Consider the following 9,659-nt stretch of genomic DNA (forward strand, 5'->3'; position numbering starts at 1 on the left):
AGCCAAGGGCTTTTTAAAAATAAATGGTGTATAGCAATTTTCTAACAAGACTGACTGCAGCATGTTTCGCTAAATCTTTTTCCTACCCTTAACTCTCCCTTACAGTGGTTTGTAGTTGACAAACCTCCCTGACTCTGGTTCCTCACATGTAAGTAATTACTGACATAAAAGGAGATGAAGGGGCTGAAATTTCATCATTAATGGTTTCTTTGCTACAGAAAAGCTATTTAGAAATGATTACTTTGGAAAACAGTTCTTCCCTGATTAGACACTGACTGACTCTGGAGAAGCTGTTCCCCCAGAATCTTTCAATTCAGGAAATGATACCCCAACATAGATGGATAACTGTGGGTAGCAAAATATGCATATAAAAGTTGGTTTAAAAATGGTAGAGAAGAGTAATGTATCTCTGTCTGAGGAATATGTAAATGTGTTTAAGAAGGGACACAGAAGCTGCAGATTCCCCGCTCCTACCATCAAAGTGTAAATCAAGCACAGTGGAAAAGCAAGTGGGATGCATTCTTACAGTGGAAACTTCTATAGGGATCTTAATGACTTCCTGAACTCCTTTGGCCCCTGTTAGCTCCCCAGGCAAAATGGGGACCTCTTTTGTGAACTCTTTTAGGAGAACAACATGGCCCCAGACCCGGAGACTCTGCGGATTGGCCCGGATGGATGCTTATTTGCACATTCTTCTCTATGTAACCTCTCCAATAGGGTTCAGAAGAAGCAAGCTTAGGCCTGGAGCTCAGAAAAGCGATTACAGAGCACAGAGGGTTTAGAGATCAGATGTATTTAGGAGGGCAAGTGTCTCCTGTCTGCCTACTCAGGAGGGCATGAGAGTCTCGAAGTCTTGGGCAGCACAGAGCCTCTGATTGGCTTTTTTCTCTTTGAGGAACAAAGATGTCTTGCTGGAGGCTCAGATTTCCCTCTGGCACATTATGCTGGGCCAGACTGGAATTCTTGCAAGTTCTGTGGCTGCAGCTGGTGCCCTGGTCTTGCACCAAAACCGTCAATTTCCACACCTATGAGGAGGAAGCTTATGGCTCCGATATTGGTGTTGTCTGACGGTGTCCTGTGTAATTACCAGATCGAGATACCACACCAATTCCGCCTGATGAAGTTCAACAACTCACTCTTTGCAGTGTGCAAGGGGGATGGGGAGCTGACCCTCGGGGATGCGGACCCGGACCACGCGCCGCAATGTGGCCAAGCAACAGAGTGCATGCTGGCCTTTGACCTGATCAGCTTCTCACAGGAGCAGTTCCGGCTGGTGCACGTGGAAGTGGAGGTGAGGAACATCAATGATCACGCTTACCCCGGGGCCCAGATCCCCATGGAGGTGTGCGAGGGCGCAGCCGTGGGCATGCGCATCCCTTGGAGGTTCCTGTGGACTAGGACGTGGGGGCCAACCCGCTGCAGAGTGTGCACCTGGCGGAGTCTCACAGCCGTTTCCGCGTAGAACTGCAGACGCGTGTGGACAGTGCCCAGTGCGCTGACCTGGTGCTGCTCCAGGAGCTGGACCGCGAGGGCCAGGCCGCCTACAGTCTGGAGCTGGTGGCCCAGGACAGGCGGCCGCCTGCCGCGCTGCGCCACGGCCGCCCTCAGTGTGCGAGTGCTGGACGCCAACGACCACAGCCGGGCCTTCCTGCAGGGCGCAGTGGCCGAAGTGGAGCTGGCAGAGGACACTCCTCTGGGCTCTCTGCTGCTCGACCTGGACGCAGCCTACCCCGACGAGGTCTCTCACGGACGCAGCCGACCCCCCACCTGGACGCAACGGACCCCGACGAGGGTCCCAACGGCGACATGGTGTTCGCCTTTGGTGCCCACACCCCTCCCAAGGCGCGCCGCCTCTTCCGTCTGGAGCCGCGCTCTGGCCGCCTCACCCTGGCAAGACCGGTGGACTACGAGCGCCAGGACACCTATGAGCTGGACGTGCGGGCCCAGGACCGTGGTCCCGGCCCCAGGCCTCCACCTGCAAGGTCATCATGCGCATCCGCGACGTCAATGACAACGCTCCGGACATCACCATCACCGCGCTGGCCGCCCCGGGCGCACCTGACGCCTCTCCCTTCGCCGCCGTCGCCGCCGCTCTCGGCGGGGGTGCGGACCCGACCTCGCCGACCCGGCCCGTACGGTACGCCCAAGGCCGGCGCCGTCTCTCTGGTGCCAGAGGGGGCGGCGCGCGAGAGCCTGGTGGCGCTGGTCAGCACCTCGGACAGAGACTCGGGTGCCAATGGGCAGGGGCCGTGCGCCCTTTACCGGCACGAGCACTTCCGGCCGCAGCCGGCCTACGCGGGCAGCTACCTGGTGGTGACTGTGGCGTCGCTTGACCGCGAGCGCATTGCCGAGTACAACCTGACGCTCGTGGCCGAGGACCGCGGCGCGCCCCCGCTACGCACCGTGAGGCCCTACACTGTTCGCTGAGTGACGAGAACGACAACGCACCACTCTTCACACGGCGGGTCTACGAGGTGTCGGTGCGGGAGAACAACCCTCCTGGCGCTTACTTGGCCACGATGGCCGCCCGGGACCCCGACCTGGGCCGCAACGGGCAGGTCACCTACCGGTTGCTGGAGGCAGAAGTGGATCGCGCCCTATGTCTCGGTGGACCCCCCCCCCCCCTCGCCAGCAACTGGGGAGCTCCGCGCATGATGGTGCTTTGACCGCGGTGTACTGGCTGAGCTGCCTCTGGGGCTGGAAGTACTCGACGGCGGCTCTCAGCCGCCCCGGGGCCGGGCCGTGGTGTGGCTGCATGTGCAGGACCAGAACGACCACGTACCTGGACTGGTCACACTACGACTCTTCAGTGGCGCTGCCCAGCCGCCTCTGTCCCAGGGCGCGCCCCTGGGCTACCTGGTGATCCGACTAAAGACGAAGGCCCCAACGCCGAGCTAACCTGCACACTTCTCCGCAGCGACTGCGGCCTCAGGGTGCTAGAACTGCGCCCGGCGACGGGTGAGCTGTCTCTTCAGTGCCGGTTGTCCCCATAGCTCACCGGCGGTCCTCGTGGTGCTGGACTAAGGCCCAGCGGCCCTGTTCTGCACCACCACTTTGCTCCTAGCGCCGACGGACTCGGCGCCACCTGGCGGAAGAGTGGTGCTGGTGCCGCCGCCGCCGCCGCCGCCGCCACCTCGGTCTGGCCAAAGGAGTGAACAGAGGGACCCTCCTGGTGGCGTATAGTGCAGGAAGCAGGGCGGCTGCCTGGCTTCCCCGTCGTGTTGATGGGTTTTTGGGCCAGTGGCTGTGACCTTATGCTGGTGGCCATTGCCACCGTGACTTGTTCCAGCTAAGGCGAGGCTAGGACTCGAAGGAAGAAGCTTTGTGAGCCTAGCGGGAGCAGGTCCCACGCGATGAGTGGCCAGGCCGGCCCAAGTCCCAGAGCGGTGGGGGCTGCCTCCTAGGACCTCCAGCTGAGGTTCTTCCCGAAGACACAGACCCTTTCCATTTATGCAGAGGCCCAGGAGGGTGAGGCTGCGGAGATTTCCCAATCTGGGAGAGCAGGGTGTTCTTGTTGTGCTCCTTGCTTAGGGAGAGGAGCGATCCTGTGGGCCCACGTAGACCACCCAAGCAGGTTTCGTGTCATTGTTAACATTTAGTAGATTTTCATGCCTAGAGTGCTATGAAAACTTAGCAGCTGCTCAGGTTGGGACTTCAAAGGACTCGTTTTTCAGGACTTTTTAATTTTTTGTTTGAGAAGAAAATTTCTTCACAGATGAAGGCAGAAGGAGGTATGATGGTCATTTGTTCATGGAGGCTGGGGTCTGTCTTTGCTGGTCTCACCCCTGGTAACTTACTTGTGGGTCCAGTTAGAACATCTTGGTCCCTCAGGGTTTAAATGCTGTCTTCCTGAAGCACTCCCCAGGAGGGATGTTGTGCCTGCTCTGTCAGTTTTGATATCTGAGTGTCAAATACTAACAGCTACTGTCACACATTTTTTTAATTTAATTTTATTTTTTCAGTTTTCCAAGATTCATTGTTTATGCACCACTCCCCGTGCTCCATGCAATACGTGCCCTCCTTAACACCCACTACCAGGCTCACCCAACCCCCCACTCCCCTCCCTTCCCAAACCCTGTTTCTTTCTCAGAGTCCACAGTCTCTCATGGTTTGTCTCCGCCTCCAATTTCCCCCAACTCACTTTTCCTTCCCTTCTCCCAATGTCCTCGGTGATATTCTTTATGCTCCACAAGTAAGTGAAACCATATGATAATTGACGCTGTCTGCTTGACTTATTTCAGTCAGGATAATCTCCTCTATTCCTGTCCATGTTGATACGAAAGTTGGGTATTCATCCTTTCTGATGGAGGCATAATACTCCATTGAATATATGGACCATATCTTCTTTATCCATTCATCTGTTGAAGGGCATCTTGGTTCTTTCCACTGTGGCCATTGCTGCTATGAACGCTGGGGTACAGATGGCCCTTCTTTTCACTACATCTGTATCTCTGGGGTAAATAGCCAATAGTGCAATTGCAGGGTCATAAGGTAGCTCTATTTTTAATTTCTTAAGGAATCTCCACAGTTTTCCAAAGTGGCTGCACCAACTTGCATTCCCACCAGCAGTGTAAGAGGATTCCCCTTTCTCCACATCTTCTCCAACACTTGTTGTTTACTGTCTTGTTAATTTTGGCCATTCTAACTGGTGTAAGCTGGTATCTCAATGTGGTTTTGATTTGAATCTCCCTGATGGCTAATGATGATGAACATTTTTCATGTGTCTGTTAGCCATTTGTATGTCTTCTTTGGAGAAGTGTCTGTTCATGTCTTCTGCCCATTTTTTGACATGATTATCTGTTTTGTGTGTGTTGAGTTTGAGGGGTTCTTTATAGACCTTTCACCCTTCTTTTTAAATAGGATTCAGGCTCAGGTCCTCTCCATCCCCCATCCCTGTGTATAGAGAGGATAACTCTACAAGTTTAAGGTAATTCAGAGTATGTATCATTCTCTCTGAGCAGTGTGTTTGATGTTTTGTACATTTTTATGGATAACAGAGTGAGTCTGTCCTTTTTACTTCCAGGACACATTCAAATCCAGATGAATTTCATGTGAAAGTTAACAGAAGAGGAGACAATGAGTTGAGTGACAGAATTTCTGACATCAGTGGAGAGGGAGCTTCAAGAAAGCATCTTAGCAGTGATTGCAAAGCCAGAGGGTAAGTTCAGAGCTGCCACTTTGAAGCTCTTCCTCACAAAGTCATCATAATTCTATATGCCTAAATGAATTTTAAAAAAACTAAACAAGTGATCCCAAATGGGCATTCACAGAGGGGAGTATGCTGAGTGGTGCTGAACAGAGCTAATAGATTTTTGGGACTACTTCTTATTTAGCTGGTTCTATGTATTTTAAATACTTTACACTTACTGACTTATTTATTCCCCATAAGAAATCCAAGGAGGCAGGAGACCGAGGCACAGAGTTTAAATAATTTACCGAGGTATTGGAGTTAAGATCTTAGCCCGGTAATTCCAGCTGTAGATTTCCTCCTCTTAATCACCTATGAAGCTGCCTCTATTAATGCAAAAAGATTAAAACACTAAAAAATCAAAATATGGTGGTTAATAATACTAAAATAATTTTGTACCACAAGCACTAAGGTGAACTTCCCATACTTGGGGATTTTGGAAGTGGATAGCATCTAAACAGGTAAGTTTTTTATAGACTAAGATGCAGTATGCTGGGAGCACATGAATGTGTGGTTTCGTTCTGCTGTGCTTTGTGTCGAGAATCTTGTACTCACACAACATCATGCTACTCAACTTAGCCTCCTGTCACATTTGGGGGTTTTGTTTTAGGTCAAACCTCGGTAACGGTATCTAGTTCTATAGGGACAATCAGTTATGGACTTTGTGTTCATTTTCATGAAAGTGGGCACTAGACCTTTGGTCCCTCAAAGAAGATACCTTACTCTCCAAGATGAGTGCTAATGCTATGTTCTAGTGATTCAGATACCTTTTCACATTATGGATATTTTTGTCCAATGTGTGTTTAGTTCCTTCAACTTTTTTTTTTTTTTTTTAAATAAGATGACTTCTAGAAGCATCTGCATCCTGGTCCCTTTCTGAATATTCTCTAGTTTGTAAATATCTTTCCTAAAATTAGACTCTTAGAGTTGGATACAGCACTGCAGAACTGGCCTGTCTCCTGAGTTCCAAACTAATATTTCCAGTTGCCTACTCAACATCTCCATTTGGGTATCTAATAGACATGCTGCTATGTGTTCAAAACTGAACTCTTGATTTCTATTCTACAAACCTGTTCTTTCTATAATGTTTGTATCTCAGTAATGACAATTTGATTCAGGTAGTTGCTGCCATGGCCAGATCCCTGGGCCATTCTTGGTTTGTGTCTTCCCACACTCAGTTCCTGATCCATTAACAAGTCTGATTGGATTTACTTTGAAAATATATTCCCAATCAGTGCTCTTCTCACTATCATCTTTGCTGCTGTCCTCTCCCAGGCACTGTTAACTCTTGCCTACCTAACTCCAGACTAGACTCTGCTTCCATACTTGCCCTCTTGCAGTCTGTTTTCCAGATCAGGTCACATAATTCAACTCTCTAAAGAGTTCTCACTTAAAATGAAATCCAAAAATCCTCGTCATGGTGTCCCAGTTACTACTGCTCTGTGTAACAAAATGTGACTCAAAATGTAGCAGTTTAAAACAACTGTTTTATTATGCTATGGATCCTGTGGGTCATTTTGGACATGACATAGTAGGGAATGCCTTGTTTCTGCTCCAAATTCTTTGAGGCCTTAGCTGAGGAGACATAATGGTTGGGGGCTGGAATCATCTGGAAGGCTTAGACACATGTCTCGTTTGTGAATTAGGATTATTTGAAGTCTAGGATTGCTCACTAGGGGGTGGGAAGTGGAGGTTATGTGTGCCCTTTGTAGATATGGCAGACTTAGGAAAGTCATGTGGGGGCTCAAGGTTGCAGGCATCAGTGTTCCACTAAATAAGACAGAAGACACATCATCTTTTATGATCCAGTCTCAGGAATGATATAGTCATTCATGTTCTGCTGGTCTGAGCAGTCTTTTTAAAAAATATTTTACTTATTTATTTGACAGAGAGAGAGAGATCACAAGTAGGCAGAGTGGCAGGCAGAGAAAGAGGGGGAAGCAGGCTCCCCGCTGAGTAGAGAGCCCAATGCAGGGCTCGATCCCAGGACCCCGAGATCATAACGTGAGCCAAAGGCAGAGGCTTAACCCACTGAGCCACCCAGGTGCCCCTGGTCTGAACAGTCTTATTTAAGCCTACCTACATTCAAAGGGAGGGGATGGAAGACACCTCCCCTCCACTGAAAAATTATTAGAGACTTTTGAGGCCATGTTTGTAAATAAGCCACACAATGCCCACAAAGTCCTATATTATCTGGCCCCTTGTTGCTTCTCCCAGATGACTTCTCATTACTCTTCCTCTTGATAATTTAGAAACTGAATTAAGACAAGAATAAGCTGGTCATTCTCTAAACAGAGAATAAACAGTAAGAGTCCCTTTTTTGGGAAAAGGATAATTTAACATTAAATGATCCGAAAAGATAAATTTACTGCAAAATCTTCAAGTTTTGAGATGACACTAAAATCTTATAGAAAGTAACACAGCACAGTGAACTTCTGAAAAACACCAGGACAAATTTATCCTAATCTAAAACGCAATATGATCCTAAGAAGTAGTCATACAGTTGTGATGTATAAGCTGGCTGGACTACACCTTTCATTCATTCATTTATTCAGTCATTCATTTTTTTAGTACATATTTGATGTTTGGTGATTGAACAGGGAACAGGGAACAAATGATAAATGTATAAAGTAATGTCAGGCAGTGATAAATGATATGAAGGAAAATGAAGCAGGGTAGAGAGTAACAGCTGGGGGGAACAGCTTGAGGTATGGGTATGGAAGATATCTTTGAGAGGGTAGACATTTGAACAAAGGAATAAATGAAGGCAGAAGCAGACAATATGGATATCTTGAGAAAAAGCATGCCAGGCAGAGAGGACAGCTCCACAAATATTAACTCAGCTTGATCCTCCCAATAATGCTCTGAAGTAGGTACTATCCTTTAACTATGCTTCACAGAAGGGGAAACTGAAGCAAGAGTTGTTAAGAGGGTTTTGCTCAAGACTACCCAGCTATGGGCGCCTGGGTGGCTCAGTGGGTTAAGCCGCTGCCTTCGGCTCAGGTCATGATCTTGGAGTCTTGGGATCGAGTCCCGCATCGGGCTCTCTGCTCAGCAGGGAGCCTGCTTCCTCCTGTCTCTCTGCCTGCCTCTCTGCCTGCTTGTGATCTCTCTCTGTCAAAAAAAAAAAGACTACCCAGCTACAGGGGCAGAGCTGGGTTTTCAGTTCCAGAAGTCTGGCTCCAGAGTTCATGCGTTTAATGTTCTGTTGTAGTGCATTTTCAGTGGGGTTTTAAACACTTATTTTATGGGTCTTCTAAAGTTTAGGAGCGATTTACATTCCTGAGGATGTTTCTGTCTTTGACTTTAAATGAGATGTTCTGATTTATGGTTTAGTTTATGCTCCAGCTCTCTGCTACATTTTCTTGTAAAACTTTTAGTGGGATTATTGAAAGGATGACACACGGGTGATGGCAAGATAATTGAATTAGATGTTGATAGCTGGAGTTAAGAAGTATAGTGAAGTTATTTTAGTATTTCTTATCTCACTTTTAATAGTTAACACAGAGAATAAATGGATTAATAAACACACTGATATTCTTTAAACCTTCATTTTATTCATTTATTTACTTTTCCTTCCAAGGTTTTATTTAAATTCCAGTTCGTTAACATACAGTGTAATATTAGTTTCACATGTAGGACTTAGTGATCCATCAATTAACATACAATACCCAGGGCTCATCACAACTGCCTTCCTTAATGCCCATCACCTGTTTAACCCATCCCCCTGCCCACCTCCCCTCCAGCAACCCTCAACGTGTTCTCTATTGTTAGGAATCTGCTTTATGGTTTGCCTCTCTCTCTTTCCAACCATGTGTTTATCTGTTTTGCTTCTTAAATTCTACATATGAGTAAAATCATATGGCATTTCTCTTTCTCTGAGTAACTTATTTTGTTTAGCATAATACTCTCTAGCTCCATCTATATCATGCAAATGGCAAGATCTTATTCTTTTACATTGGCTGAGTAATATCCCATTGTATACATATGCCACATCTTCTTTATCCATTAATCAGTCGTTGGACACTTGGGCTGTTTCCGTAATTTGGCTATTGTTGATAATGCTGCTATAAACATCAGGGTGCATGTATCCCCTTGAATCAGTATGTTTGTATCCTTTGGGCAAATACCCAGTAGTTCAATTGCTGGATTGTAGGGTAGTTCTATTTTTAACTTTTTGAGGAACCTCCATACTGTTCTCCAGAGTGACTGCACTAGTTTCCATTCCCACCAATGGTGCAAGAGGGTTCCCATTTCTCTGCATTCTTACCAACATCTGTTGAGAAATCTCATTTTAGGTTGTAATTGTTACCTTTCCTCTCACCAAATCTGTATCAAAGATTCCAGTAAATTATTTAATTTAGTTGCTTGAATTTTATTACCATTTCATCAGTGTACCAGCAGGTGGAGGTACAAGTCATTGGCAGAAAATCCAAAGGAAGAAAAACAAAACAAAAAAATAAACAGCTAA

General features: G+C 47.3%; 1 pseudogene; it reads left to right on the top strand.

Moving 5' to 3' along the window:
• The first annotated feature begins 1,027 nt into the window (after positions 1-1,027).
• Positions 1,028-2,898, top strand: LOC125095633 (protocadherin-8-like; annotated as a pseudogene).
• Positions 2,899-9,659: the final 6,761 nt, after the last annotated feature.

This window comes from Lutra lutra, chromosome 3, assembly GCF_902655055.1.
Source record: "Lutra lutra chromosome 3, mLutLut1.2, whole genome shotgun sequence".
Taxonomy (NCBI): domain Eukaryota; kingdom Metazoa; phylum Chordata; class Mammalia; order Carnivora; family Mustelidae; genus Lutra; species Lutra lutra.